This window comes from Bos javanicus, chromosome 3 (assembly GCF_032452875.1).
Source record: "Bos javanicus breed banteng chromosome 3, ARS-OSU_banteng_1.0, whole genome shotgun sequence".
Taxonomy (NCBI): domain Eukaryota; kingdom Metazoa; phylum Chordata; class Mammalia; order Artiodactyla; family Bovidae; genus Bos; species Bos javanicus.
In genome coordinates, this window is record NC_083870.1 from 45,101,398 (window position 1) to 45,117,575 (window position 16,178).

Below are 16,178 nucleotides of genomic sequence, written 5' to 3' on the forward strand. Positions count from 1 at the left end.
CGGACTTTTGTTGGCAAAGTAATGTCTCTGCTTTTGAGTATGCTATCTAGGTTGGTCATAACTTTTCTTCCAGGCAGAAAGAGTCTATTAATTTCATGGCTGCAATCACCATCTGAAGTGATTTGGGAGCCCAAAAAAATAAAGTCTGACACTGTTTCTACTGTTTCCCCATCTATTTCCCATGAAGTGATGGGACCAGATGCCATGATCTTCATTTTCTGAATGTTGAGCAGTAAGCCAACTTTTTCAACTCTACTCTTTCACTTTCATCAAGAGGCTTTTTAGTTCCTCTTCACTTTTTGCCATAAGGGTGGTGTCATCTGCATATCTGAGGTTATTGATATTTCTCCCGGCAATCTTGATTCCAGCTTGTGCTTCTTCCAGCCCAGCATTTCTCATGATGTACTCTGCATAGAAGTTAAATAAGCAGGGTAACAATATACAGCCTTGACGTAGTTCTTTTCTATTTGGAACCAGTCTGTTGTTCCATGTCCAGTTCTAACTGTTGCTTCCTGACCTGCATACAGGTTTCTCAAGAGGCAGGTCATGTGGTCTGGTATTCCCATCTCTTTCAGAATTTTCCACAGTTTATTGCGGTCCACACAGTCAAAGGCTTTGGCATAGTCAATAAAGCAGAAATAGATGTTTTTCTGGAACTCTCTTGCTTTTTTGATGATCCAGCAGACGTTGGCAATTTGATCTCTGGTTCCTCTGCCTTTTCTAAAACCAGCTTGAACATCTGGAAGTTCATGGTTCATGTACTGCTGAAGCCTGGCTTGGAGAATTTTGAGCATTAGTTTACTAGCGTGTGAGATGAGTGCAATTGTGCGGTAGTTTGAGCACTCTTTGGCATTGCCTATCTTTGGGATTGGAATGAAAACTAACCTTTTCCAGTCCTGTGGCCACTGCTGAATTTTCCAAATTTGCTGGCATATTGAGTACAGCATTTGCACAGCATCATCTTTCAGGATTTGAAATAGCTCAACTGGAATTCCATCACCTCCACTAGCTTTGATCTATCACCAAACCAGAGGTAATTATCTTTCCCATCTCTCTGTTATCATCTGCCATAGGTACAGAGGTAACCTGAAACCTAGAAGTGCCACTCAACAGGGACAGAGAAAGCCTCATTTTTCTGTAGTGAGAAGTTGGAAAGAAGACTCATAAGGTCCAGAAAGAAACAGAGTACATCCTGTATTTTCTTTTCTTCTCTTTCGTCTCCTATCCCAGCCTCCAGGCAAGACCTCAGTGGTACAGAAGCTGAGCAGTCACCTAAAATACTAAAGGAGGGGGCCTTTTATTACCAAAGGAACTGTGATTCAAAGAACTGGAGATAAAATTTCTTTGCTTTTTATTCCTCCTTTGTCCATTTATCTCTAAGCTACTAAGCCCCAGCTACAGTACCAATTGCAGAAAGTATAAAAGTAGGGAAACTGAAGGCCTGACTTTCTGATTAGAAGACCACTAAACGGGGACCTAGAGAACCAGAAAGTATTCAGGAGATTACAGAGAGAAGGGAACTTGAGTGAGTTACTGCATAAACTGATGTGTGAACTGCTGGGCTCACATCCCCATGCTACACATGTGTGAATCTGGTACACAACCAGCATCCCAAATGCTTTGAGAACTATGGTCAAAACCTCTTCTCAGATCCAAGACCACCTACTGAGTTCATTGTGCAAAAGATTTTCACTGCAGCCACAGACCACAGGAGATGGGATGGAAACTGTAGCCTGAACCCAAGTAGGTTGATTGTCTAGCAAAGCAAAACTAAACAAAAAATAGTTGACTATTATCATAGGATTTAAATAAGATCCAGCATCTCATAACCTAATATTCAAAATATCCAGGATACAATCCAAATGAAGAACCAGGAAAATATCAGCTCACAAGAAAAAAACAGTCAATAGATAATGCTGAGAGGACACATATCTTAGAATTAACAGGCAAAGACTTTAAAGCAGCTATTATAACTCTTCCCCAAAAGGCAAAGCTGAGCACTTAAATGGAAAGATGGAAAGTCTCAGCAAGTAAAGATAAGATGTAAGAAAGACTAATAAGAAATTTTAGAGCTGAAAAATATGATAAATAAAATAAAAATGACACAGAAAATCTGTGACCTTGAAGATAAATCATTAAAAATTATCTAATCTGAAAAACAGATAGTAAAAAGATAAAAAATAAATAAATAGGACTTCAGGGACTGATGGACAATACCAAAACATTTAGCATTTGTCAATGGAGTCAAAGAAAAAGATAAAAAATGTGATGCAGAAAAAAAATATTTGAATGGCTGAAAATTCCCCAAATTTCTTAAAAGCTCTAAATTTACAAATTTGAAAGATTCAGCAAGTTCTAAAGAAGATAAACTCAAAAAATTCCACACACAGACACATGATAATGAAATTTCTGGAACTAAAGATCAAACAAACATACCTAAAAACAGTCAGAGAAAAACAATGCATCATATGTAGGTGTGCGATGCTTCTAATAACTATGGATTTCTCGTCAGCATCAGGTGGGCCAGAATGGAATGGAATATTTTTAAAGTGAAGGTAAAGAATGGTCATCTTAGAATTTTGTGTCCACTGAAAATATTTTTAAAAGTGAAGGTGAAATGAAGATGTTCTCAGGAACAAGGAAAACAAAAAGAATTTAGTTTCAGTAGACCTGCCAGAAGAAAAATGATGCCAGAGGGAAACTTGAAAACCTAAGAACAAAGGAAGAAATGGTAAATATCTGTGTAACTATATTAAACCATTTTTTAATTAAATTCTTTAACATATGTATAAGAGTTGGAAGAAAACTTAACAAGGTCAGATAAGGTTTTCTATACATGTAATATAACACATATGAAACTGCAAACTAAAAAGGAAAGTTAAAGAATCCTACTTATAGGTGTTAAGATTTCTATATTCCACTTGAAGTGATAAATATTAATTACAAATAGAGTACAAAAAGTTAAGTATGCATATTATAACCTCTAGGGACTCACTGAAAAAATGTTAATAGATATAATATAAAATTCAATCAATACATTTAAAAATGGAAGTTAAGAAATGAAACAATCAAAAAAAAATCAAGAAAGGAGAAACAGAGGAAGGAAAATAGAAAAAAATAAGAAGAAAACAAATACTAAAATGCTGTACCTAAATTCTAACATTTTAAAGCACATATCAATAATTATATTATACATAAATGGTTTAAACACACCAATTAGAAAGACAGATTGCTAGGTGATTGGAGCCATTTTCCAAAGGTTATGTGCTGTATAATTCAATTTATATGACATTCTAGAAAAGGCAAAACTACAGTGATAGAAAACAGATGAGTGGTTGTAAGGGGTAGGCATTGGGGAGAGGGTGACTAGAAAGGGATAGCATCAGAGTTTTGAGAGTGATGACTCTGTTCTATATCTAAACTGTGGTGTTGGTTACATAAAACTATACAAGTGTTAATATTCACAGAAGTATTTACCAAAAAGTCAGTTTTACTATATGAAAATCTAAAAAGCAAAATCAAAAATAATATCTGTATATTTAACTTTTGCTGTATGCCAGGCACTGTCCTTTAAGACTTATTTTTGTATAATCTTTTAGAACAACCTTGGGGCTTCCCTGGTCGCTCAGAGGATAAAGCATCTGCCTGCAATGCAAGTGACCCAGGTTCGATCCCTGGGTTGGGAAGATCCCCTGGAGAAGGAAATGGCAACCCACTCCAGTATTCTTGCCTGGAGAATCCCATGGACAGAGGAGCCTGGCAGGCTACAGTCCACGGGGTCACAAAGAGTCAGACACGACTGAGCGACTTCACTTTCTTTCTTTCTTCTACATAGATTCTTCTCCATTTCACAAATGATAGAGGTTAATAATTGAATGCCTTACTAAAGTTTAGTGAATGACTCACTGAAGATTAAATAATTAGAAGTTCACACCAGAATATAACCAAAATCTTTCTGATTCCAAAATCTTATTCTCTGATGATGCTTATTTACTCAGAAGCAGTGGTCCTCATCTAAAACTGATGCAAAAATGTTAATATCACACAAATTAGAAAACAGAAACAAAGACACTATAACATAACAAACATTTTCTGCTAATTATTATTATTATTTTTTGCTGTGCTTTGTTTAAAAATAAGTTTTCTGTAGGATACTAGTTGTGTAGAAAGTGTCTATTCATTCAATAACTGTTTACTAAATACATAAACAAAACATATGCAAAAAAACCATGGTAGATTCAAAAATTAACCAGATATAGATCATATTCTCAAGGTGCTTTTGATCTATAATGGAAATTAGAACATGTATATGAACAGTGTTTAGTGTCTGTCTGATTGTATCTCCATGAGTAACAACCACACCAAAACTTAGAAATTTTAAGTAACTTAAAACAAAAATGTATTATTCTCTTTGATAGTGATGTTTATGAACTGGGATCAGCTGGGTGGTTTTGACTTGGGGTCTCTGATGTCATTCACAATCTGTTAAGAGTTGAGCTGGTGATATCTGAAGGTTTCATTGGATTGAATTTCCAAGATGCATCACTTACATGGCTACCAATTGATTCAGGCTATTGGCAGGGAGTTCTGCAGGGGCTATCCATATGAATGCCTACCCATGGCCTTGCCATGTGTCTCGAGCCCCTCATAGCAAGTCTGCTGGATACCTAGAGTGAATGTTCCAAGAGGCCCAAGTACAGCTACAAGACTTCTTAAGACCTAATTTTGGAAACAACACAGAATAATTTCCTGTATATTCTGTTAGCCAAAGTTCTGAGCCAGAACTTCCTTGGTCGTCCAGTGGTTAAGAATCCAGCTTCCAATGCAGGACACATGGGTTCGATCCCTATTCCAGGAAGATCCCACATGCCATGGAGCAGCTACACCTGTGCACCACAACGACTGAGCCTGTGCTCTCAAGCCTGGGTGCTGCAACTACTGAGCCCACACGCCACAACTTCTGAAGCCTGTGCTCCATGAGAAGCCGCTGCAGTGAGAATCCCGAGCACCACAACCAGAGACAAGTCTCTGCTCTCTGTAACTAGAGCAAGCTCACACAGCAACAAAGACCCATTGCACCTCCCCCCACAAAAAAATCTGAGCCAGACAGATTTAAATGGAAGAGATAGAAAAGGGTCATGAATATTGAGAAGTGTGGCTAATTTTCAGACTATTTTTATAAACCACCACTATCTGCTCTTTGGTCCCCAGGAATCCACATCCTTTCTATATGCAAAGTCTACTCACTCCCCACCCAAGACCTGTGAAGTCTTATCCTAATACCACACTGGCTCAAACTTGAAGTTGAAGAACTTGTCATTTAAATTGGGTCAAGGTATACCATACTATTTGATCTTAGGGCTTCCTGATAGCTCAGTTGGTAAAGAATCTACCTGCAATGCAGGAGACCCCAGTTCAATTCCTGGGCAGGGAAGATCCACTGGAGAAGGGATAGGCTACCCACTCCAGTATTCTTGGGCTTCCCTTGTGGCTTAAGACCTATGAAATAGTGACACAAGTTGTCTCTCTCCCACAGTAATAACTTATGTTCTGTATGTTGCGTGTGGGGGAGATACATAAAATACACACCTGACACAAAATGGGGACAAGTATGAAATACAATGGACATTGAAAAAGAGAGTGAGAGACAGAAGTATCTACACAATTCTGAAATCCAGGCAAGCACAAGGCACCAATTCCTTGATTAGAGACTAGTCATGTTCCCTGGGAGTGATTCTCCACTCTTTACTATGAGTCACCCTTCACTCTTCATTATAAATGGCCTAGGTTCAGTTCCTGGGTTGGTAAATCCCCTAGAGGCAGGCACGGCAACCCACTTCAGTATTCTTGACTGGAGAATCCCATGGACAGAAGCGCCTGGTGGGCTATGGTTCATAGAGTTGCAAAGAGTTGGACATGATTGAAGCAACTTAGCATGCACATACACACGTGCTGCAACTGCTGACGCCTGAGTGCCTGGAGCCTGTGCTGCACACCAAGAGAAGCCACCGCAATGAGAAGCCCGCACACCACAAAGAGTAGCCCCTGCTCACCAGGACTTCGTTGCAAAGCAACAAAGACCCAGTGCAGCCAGAAGTAAATAAATAAAGATTCTTTTAAGGCTTGCCATAAATCTTTATGATGTGTTTTAAAGAAGCTTTCAGCCACACCCCTGATTTCTACTTTACTCTGGGGCTACAATTTATTGGCAACACCCAATATATAATATATGCCTGAAGGCAGGGGTCCCCAATCACCAGGACCTAATGCCTGATGATCTGAGGTGGAGCTGATGTAATAATAATAGAAATAAAGTGCACAACAAATGTAATGCACTTGAATCATCCTAAAGCCACACCCCACCCCCACCCCATCCATGGAAAACTGTCTTCTATGAAACCAGTCCTTGGTGCCAAAAAGGTTGGGGACCGCTGCATTAAGGCATGTGCTACTTTGATAATATTTAGCTGGTTGTAAAGAGAGACAGGATGGAAAAGAGTTGTGTGTGTGAGTTTTGTTTGTTTGCTTGTTTTGTTTTGTTGTTTTGTTTTTAACTGAGTACATCCTAAATCCTTTATGTTTCCTACAGGTTTGTTAGAAACTGAATAAGACACATTAGTTCACCTCTTCTACAGCCACACCTTATCATACACAGATAAAAGAAACCAGTTGGTGCTTCCAACATATGCCGGAGAGTCTCTTTATCCAAACTCACCAATTCTTAGTTATACTTAGCATTTGCAATGCTCTGAAATGTTTGTAACTGAATAAAAAAGATCTCCTCCGTAGCCTCCAATAATAATTTTCTGTCTTTCAAGTGTTCACTCTTTAAGGCCGTTTTGTTTTCATCAACCATAAGTTTTTGGGTTGTTTGTTACTGCAATGCAGACTAAATTCTACTTAATGTTACACATACCTCATCTTATCTGGTTTTCACAAGAAGCGTATTAATGAAGATGTATTTTCTATACCAGTACATGGCTACTGAAGAGGTGGCCAGAGGTTCTGCCTACAGTTATTCCTCACTATCTGAAATAGCCAGCATCTGGAACATTTCCAGCCATGTGGCAGAGGGAAAAGAGCACTCTGGAAGATTGTACACAGACAAGTAAATGCTCAGCACAAAAGTGACACATGTCACTTCCCTTCCCAAGTCATTAGCTAATGACAGCAATAAGGCCATATTGAGTTCAACAAGATGGGAAATCACAATCCCATCACATACTCAGAAGAAGAGAAAATAAATATTTGTGACCAGCTCAAATGATTACCATCTCATGAAAAGTTCATAATACAGTTCTTATAAAATGGATGCTCAACAATTGCAGCTGTTATCTTTAGGGTTATCGCATCTGCTATGGTTTACTCTTAGGCTTGCATTCTGCAATCTGTCCACTTGTAACCTTGTGATATAAAATAAATGGAATTGATGTTTGAGTCTAAAGTTGGCCATTCACTAACCATGTACAAGTGAGCAAAACACTTGATTTCCATGTACCTCCATTTAAAATCTATTTTGCTAATTTTAAAGCATGATACAAATTTAGGTCAATCCATGAGAGGCTGAGTCATGCCTCGAACTTGAGGCTTTACCTAATTTTGGATCTACCCTCCCCAGTACAACCGGTGCTTCCATTGAAAATCTGGGGTAAGTCAATTAATTGTTCACTTTTTCAAAGTAACAAAACTTTCCATAGAATGCCTATTTCCATACATCTCAAGTCTCCAGGCAATTTCCAGAACACTACCCACCAAAATTATCTCTTTTCATGCTCAGTGTTAGTTCACTATGCCTGAAAGCATTCCTTCAAACTGATTGCTTTTATTGTGAGTAAAGTTCTCAGTAATCTTGACTTCATTATGATATTCCTAGTTGATGTACTTTAGACCTTTCTTCACTGTAACACCTGAAAATTTTCCAGTCCAATTTGCCTCCTGGCATCATCTTTTTTCACATCGATGTTCTCACCATTTCGTCTAATATCGTGACTCTACAGTTCTTTGCAAATCTCCATCTTTTCCAATTTATTTACTTTCATCTTTGTTCAATTCCAAAGACTGTATCATCAGCCTTCCTGTCAAAGTATCAAAAAAGCCACTTAAAATGACAACTCTGTTATGAAAGATAAATGTATTCTGTTATAACAGTGTATATTAAAGGACTGACCTAATTGAAGCGGTAAGGGGAGGGTTTCCCTGTGAAAGCATGATTAAGCTAAATTCTGAAGAAAAAAATTATGTCTGCTACTATTTAGTGTTGCTCCAGTTTCATTATCTCAATTCCAAGTTTCTATTTGACCACAGTCATATTACCTTCTAAAGGTGCCATATACTATGTTACCAAATCTGTGTTCTTATTTCAAATGCCAGCTTTAACCTTTTTATATTTTCCTTATACACCTTTCACATTCCTATTAAAAATTGGCTTCTATTATCAACAATGTCGTGTTACACACCAGAATTTCCCAACATGTTGATTATACTGCCAGTCTCCATGCTTTTCAACCTAATGTATCTATTCTGCTTGCCATTGCTCTTTATTCTGTCAGCTTATATCTTTATAAAAAGTCAAAGTTTAAAATTACTTTTTTCTTTTGGCATCTGCTTATGCCTATTTGACATGGAATTGCCAGCCATCTAGAATACTTCCTGGCATAAAGTATGTATGAATGAAGATATGAATATTCTTTCCTGATTTCTTTTACAGAGAAAGCAGGGAAATCTTGATGATTGAGAGTACTATTAATTTAAAACATTTAATCTCAACTAACTCAGCTTTCTTTTTTAAATCACCTAAGTCTTCCTTATATTTCCTATAGCATTTGTTTCTAGCAACCATTCCTTCCACTCTCACTTTCAACAACTAACTTCTAATTTACTAAGATCCAAATGAGTCTTTCAAATAGCTTTCTTTTTTGCTTTCCCCATTTTCTAGCATCAATCTTGTTTGAGTCATTCTCTTTAAATGAAGGGAAGAGCTTAAACCAACTTGATACAATGACTTCAAATTTCACTCATTCATATATTAGCTCGTTTATCAAAAATGTTTTGATATTTCTTTGTCTAGAACAACAGGGATGAATCCTTCCATTAAGAGGCTCAGAGAAGGGTTATGTTCTATGATAACTGCATATTCAAGGCCCTGCAAGTTCTGTCTGGTATCTTTTCCTCTGTGTCTACAGCTTTTGTTTCTCTCCATTTTCCTTGCTATGCCCTCACTGATGCATTATCCATCAGATAATATTAATAGAACTTTCCGAGATGATGAAAATACCTTGTTTTTGCACCATCCAACACAACAGGCACTAGCTTCACCTGCTTCTAGAGCACTTGAGACATGGACAGTGATGCTAAAAATGGAATTTCAAATGCAATATTGATTTAAATTTAGATTTAAACTTAAATTCACATGTGAATTCCTACTGGATAGACAACAGTTCTCTAGCCCCTGGGGTGTTTTAATCAGCTTTATTAGTTCCTTTCACCTAGAACATTATGTTCCTTCTCAGGACCTTTGCACATGCTGACTTTGCTGCCCTGGGTGACTTCTGTTTACCCAATGCTCACTCACAAAACTGTTGGCATGGTATTTATTTCTTTTCATTTAGAGGTTGGCTTAAGGGCATCATTCTAAAGGAGATCAGTCCTGGGTGTTCTTTGGAAGGAATGATGCTAAAGCTGAAACTCCAGTAGTCTGGCCACCTCATGCGAAGAGTTGACTCATTTGAAAAGACTCTGATGCTGGGAGGGATTGGGGGCAGGAGGAGAAGGGGACGACAGAGGATGAGATGGCTGGATGGCATCACCGACTCGATGGACGTGAGTTTGGGTGAACTCCGGGAGTTGGTGATGGACAGGGAGGCCTGGCATGCTGCAATTCACGGGGTCACAGAGTCGGACATGACTGAGTGACTAAACTGAACTGAACTAAGGGCATCATCTTCTTCATCCTGATCCTCCCATCTAAAGTAGAAACCACCTCACTCTCTGACCCCTTTTATTTTTTCTTTTCCCTTTGCTTGTTTCTTTCATAGCACTTACTACAACTGAAAGTATCTTATTTATTTGTTGCTTTCTTATTTATCGTGTGTCTTCCCCACTAGAGGCTAAGCTTAACGCAGGCAGGATTTATGCATATCCTATAAATTCTGTGAGTCCACAGACTAAAACCACGCTTCTTATATAGTAAGCATTTTAAAATGTTTTTGAATAGTTGAACAAACAAATGATGGCTGTAATTTTGGCATGTAATAAGTAGTTGGGAGCACTTATGTAGTAAAAAAGTCTGAGTAGAACAGAAACAGGAATAGAGTTCACTGAAGAATTTTATGAGCTAAGTGGAAAAACTAGTGAAGAAAATTTTAAGCAGAGGAAGCCTTCTGTGTAAATGCACAGAGGCATGAAAAGCATGACCTGTGTGGGAGCACTGAGAAATTATATGCAGCTGAAGTGTTTCATTGGTTCTTTATCTGAGACCATCCTTTCCTTCTCAGTACAAAGAATTATTCTTTTTCAAGGTAAACTCTGCCACCAGTCTCTTGGTCTGGCACTTCTCCCATTACTTTATGGAGTATGTCTCATCAATTACCCTTTTATATTTGCTGAATTTCTTTATGGCCTTCTTTGGTGGCTCAGATGGTAAAGAATCCACTGACTTTCTGATCTGTCGAACATATATGCTTGGAATTAATAGTCATGGTAGTAAAAAAAAGCCTTCCCATTGTCATGGAGGAAGAAATTCTCCTTTACCCTACTAGGTTCTTTCAGCTGGTCTAAGAATTAAATTGACATGAGACAGATTAACAGGAGAAAATCAAACAAAATTTATAACATGTATACGTGTAATATGGAGGAACAAATCTGACTCCATATTGGGTCTGTTTCTTTTACCTTTGTGTTTATCGCTTTTCATTACTAAAGTTAATCACTAAAGGGATGTTTCCTATAGCTTAAAGTATACCTAAGAGCAATCTGCTCCAATATTCTTGCCTGGAAAATCCCAAGGACAGAGGAGTCTGGCAGGCTATAGTCTACAGGGTTGCAAAGAGTTTATCACAGCTGAGTAACTGAACAATTGGGTGAGCGATCCTTAATGGCCCATCTCCCTGCTTTCCCGTGCCTAAACTAAAATACCTTTGTCCAGCTCACAGAAAATATCCTGACCAGGCCCATTTGTAAATGGCTGCGGAAAAGAAGAAATTAACTGTGAAGCCTGGCCAGAACTAGGAAATATTTGCAACAACATACACCTTTTTTATTTTACCTCCTTATCTCCCCTTCTTTGTTCTATAAAAGAAATTAGCATCCAAACCTGGACAAGATGGTTCTTTGGGACAGTATTCTACCATCTACTCAGGTGGCTGTTCCTTGCCCCAGCAACTTGTCTCTGGATTTAGTGGCTTGTTGTGCAACAACGAGTATGAGCTTGGACTCAGGAACAAACACAGGAGAGATCCAGGGAAAGAGTAACTTGCCAAAATAGCAGAAGCTCTTACCTTAAATATCATTCTCAGCCAAAGATAAAAGATGATGTTGAGGGTAAGGAGATTCAGTTTCGTGTGTTTGCTAAGAAAAGCAAGATAAGATTGCTATGCAGATTCAAATCCTTGTCTTCTCCTTCGAGAAGTTTCCTGAGATTTGGTCATCCTCCTCTTCCAGGTACAGCAAAGGAGATGTCCTTACAAATAGAGATATCCCTTATGAATGGAAATGTTTCTTATAAAAATGTAAATCCTAGTTGGTTTTCAGAGTTGCTCACATGTCTGCTTTTCCTTAGAAATAACCAGCTTAAAATAATTAATATGCCAAAGACACATATTTTGGGGTGGCAAATTCTGTTTCCCTATACCATCAAGTCCACAGTGCCTTAACATTTCCAATATTCTTTTCCACACAGTTACCAAACTGTTCTATGCACACTGCCTTGACTTGCCCACTCCTTTGTCATCTCTTTCATTCCACCACTTGATTAAACTGCTTGCCTGAAGGCAGTGGATTTCTGATCATTTTTCTCCCTTGCCCAAAACTTTGAATAGCCTTTTAGATGAATGAAGGGGGAACTCTTAAGTTTTGAATGTAAATCACACTTCATCCTGGCATAGCCCTGGTTTCAATTTTCAAAATGTTTTTAATACTAAAACATAATGCAGTTGAAATGGACTACTTAATAATATATTTTCTGTAATTGGTGAGCTTGGCTGTTGCCACATTTGAGAAGTCATCATTGACCCTACTGTACCACACCCTCTGATGGCTCCTTGTTCGTCATTACGCCTCCATTCCTAGGGTGAGGTTTGACCTATAGTGGGGACTTCACAAGGTGGATAAGTAAAGATACATTCAATTCAGAGCCTAATCTTGGATTCTGAAATAAAGATTTTCCCTTTACATGCCTAAATCTCAGAATTTAGGTGCCCTCAAGATTATTACAGGTGAAAATGTTTCATTTACTTTATTCTCTAAGTGAGAAAGGCACATGGTTCTGAATAAACAACTGAATGGAGAGATGATAAAAGGAAGGCAAAACTACCTTCAATATTTTATTTATATTAGTAAGAAGTTTGCATTTGATTGCAGTGAGCATTAATAGGCCAAAAACAAATAAATTAGTAACTAGATATTATCCATATTTGTAATTTAAACTTTATTTTAGATTCTCCTACTGCAATTAAGTATGCATGGCTGAAGAACCCAATTTAAGGATCATTCTTATTTTAGGAGACATCTGAGGCGGATTAAAGGAATATAGACCTTGCATATATCCTGATCCTCATTGGCAACCCTGCCTTTGGAACCATTGCTATAGATCCTCCCAGGTTGGGAAACACAGTTTTTGAGGGCATAGGCCTGCTGTGTCCCCCTTTACCTGGCAAAGAAATAAAGCCATCCTTTTTCACTTCACCCAAAATTCTGAGATTCAATTTGGCATCAGTGCACAAAGGCCACGTTTTCTGCATCATTCTTGCATTTTTAAGAAACCAAAGGGCCTAATTTATTACAGTTTTCTTTTATGAAAGTTACTATCCTGTTTTGCTGGCTTGCCTGTTAGCTCTTTTTCAGAAAAAAAAAAATTGTCTAGCAGCCCCTCCTTTCCCTACTGCTTCTTTCAAGTATTTTCTGAATGTGTGTCCTCTGAAATATACTACCATTTGCTTATAATTCTTGTTCATCATCTGCTGCAGAAAGATCCCATCCATCTTCCTCAGTGAACTGCAAAAATGTGCCAGAGAATTCTGAGTAGAGCAGACATTCTCTTTTTTGGCCTTTTCATATGGGAAAGTCATAAGTGGAATCAGAAGATGTATGAGACTTTGTTCTGATCAGCTGAAGAATACAGATTTTTGAATACAGTTTTATAGAAAAAAATGGTAAGATAAATAAAGACTTGGTATAAAACTCTACAGCTCCTATAGTAGTAATAGAATAAGAATTCTATGGTTAAGAATGAGTACCATGGATACAATCATGACACCTTCATATCATGGAGAGCTGCTGACCCAGCAAAAAAAAAAATTATTTACTCTTCTACTGTTTCTTTTGGCAATTAGACTTCATCACTGCTATGGCTTTAGGAGCTATTCTTAGTGATGGAAAATTTTGTGATTGGCTGCTGGGTCTAAAAAGTGGCCACATTTTATCAGCAGTCTACTTACAATGTTCCTAAAATTTTGGAAGCAAGACACAAGACATTTTGATAGCAATTCAGGTCAGGATCATGTGGCCTTTCATTTACTTAAGTCTAGGACAAAAATGGATAAGGAAGGAAGAAATTTTTTTAAAAGTTTAATAATATATATACATAGGAGAGACCCAGAAAAACTGAGCAACTCACCGAAATGGCAGAAGCCCTCACCTTAAATACCATCCTCAGCCAAAGACAAGAGAGGATGTTCAGGGTGGGGAGAGTCAATATGGAGTTACCAGTATCAACTACAAATTGGCACTTGCTTTGGGTACTTGCCATCTACCTCTACAAGGATTAAATCACATGCTGCTGCAGCTGCTGACCTTAAACATACCGATCTTCCCTGGTGGCTCAGATGGTAAAGCGTCTGCCTATGATGCGGGAGACCCGGGTTCAATCCCTGGGTTGGGAAGATCTCCTGGAGAAAGCAATGGCAACCCACTCCAGTATTCTTGCCTGGAAAATCCCATGGATGGAAGAGCCTGGTAGGCTACAGTCCATGGGGTCGCAAAGAGTCGGACACGACTGAGCAACTCCACTTCAAAGGGAGTTCAGGGTGGAGAGCAGAAATAAGTCACCCCGGACTCTGGAAAAACTCGCACAGGTCTTCAGATGGTTAGATATTTTCAGGAGTTGATTTTATGAGCCCAATTCTTGCATCTCCTCATATCTAGAAAAGCACTGAGTTCCTTCAAGGTGATGACTGCTCTGTGTAACTAGAAGAAACCTTCTGCAAAAATATGTGCTTGATTTCATGGACTCCCTCTTCACCAAAATCACATACCTTCCCCAACCCTTCTCTTCTACTTCTTTGGGGCAATTTTTCATTTCTATCTGAAATGCTGTCTCCCTGGCTACAGTCCTCATTTTGCACCAAATAAAACTGAACTTGCAACTCTTATGTTGTGCATTTTGCACAGTAAAGAAGGGTAAGGTTGTGGTACAGATTTAAGTCCTTGACTTCTCCATTGAGAAGAGTGTCCAGAGATTTGGTCATCCTCTTCTTCCAGTTACTTGGAGGGAGACACCCTTACAAACAGAGATTTTCCTTACAAATGTAAATGTTTCTTACCAAAGGGTTTTCAGAGTTTTTCCCATGTATGCTGTTCCCTGGGCTTCCCAGGGGGTACAGTGGTAAAGAAACCACTTGCCTGCCAATGCAGGAGACACAAGAGACATGGGTTCAACCCTTGGGTCAGGAAGACTCCCTGGAGAGGGAAATGGAAACCTAATACAGTATTCTTGTCTGGGAAATTCCATAGAGAGAGGAGCCTGGCAGACTACAGTCTATGAGGTCATGACTGAATGTGTGTGCCAGCATACACACACTTACACACACACATGCTAGAAAATAACCAGCTCAAAATCATTAATAGGACAAAGAGATATATTTTAGCATGGCAAATTCTGTTCCCCTACATGAATTTAAGAACAGGGTTATCTGTGTAATGGCTCAGCTTCCATATCCAGGCTATTGTTTTCCAAAGGCTCACCTGCCCACAGTGAAAATGGAGGGGTGGCAGGAGTGTGGTAGAGGGTAGGGAAACTAGAAATGCTATTGAAGGAATGCAAAAAGAAGGACGGAATTCACTCTCTAACATTCAAAACAGGTACAAGAAGTCCAGTTTCTTACAAACAAGGCTACCACTGTTCTGAGGGAATACTTTCTAAATTTATTTAAATTTTTAATCACAGTTTAAGCCTGAAGGGTTTCTCTCAGTGGGTAGGGAAGATACCAATACTTCCTAGGACAGCAAAGCCAGCAATTTTCTATTTTATCACAAAAGTATATGATGAAGGAGGTTCAAGAGAGAGGGGATATATGTATACCTATGAATGATTCATGTTGATGTATGGCAGAAACCAACCACAACATTGTAAAGCAATTATCTTCCAATTAAAAATAAATAAATGTTAAAAGAGCATTAATGTATGATGATAGAAGGTAGTGGTCAGGTGTGTGACTGCTAATGCCCTGCAAGGGTTTCAGCTCAGAGTAACAGTGTGTATGTGGTGGGTAAGGCACTGGGACAAGGAGAACAAAATGGGACAAAAATGATAACTCAATAGAGGAGAATGGGAATGTTAACTTGATTCCTCATTTAGGAACCTGAGGTGCCTTTGCTTCCTGTGTGTATAGAAGGAACTTAGAAGAATGAAAGTTCACCTGGAGTGCTTACTAGAGGGGACACCTAAGAGAAATTAAGTGACTTTTCAGAGTGGCTACAAGGCAGTCAATTTAGGCAAGGACTGAACTGTGTACAGCCAGATTATGGAGAATCTGACATGAGCTAAGATCAGGCCAAGACAGCCAGTGAGGGTAGCTGGGTTCAACCAAGTTGAGAGAGACTACTACTTTTGATTACTCCAGGCAACAATTACAGACACAACTGCCAGCTGGGGACCAGTGCACAGATGTAGATGGACACCCATGTGGGTGTCAGATACAAATTGGCACTTGCCGTCTACCTCTACAAGGATTAAATCACGAACT

At 38.7% G+C, this 16,178-nt stretch overlaps 1 non-coding gene across 1 annotated transcript; it reads left to right on the forward strand.

The window, feature by feature from the left end:
• The first annotated feature begins 14,024 nt into the window (after nt 1–14,024).
• Nucleotides 14,025–14,096, forward strand: TRNAH-AUG (transfer RNA histidin (anticodon AUG)). The gene has a single exon. It is a non-coding gene; the product is annotated as a tRNA-His (tRNA).
• The last annotated feature ends 2,082 nt before the right edge of the window (nt 14,097–16,178 follow it).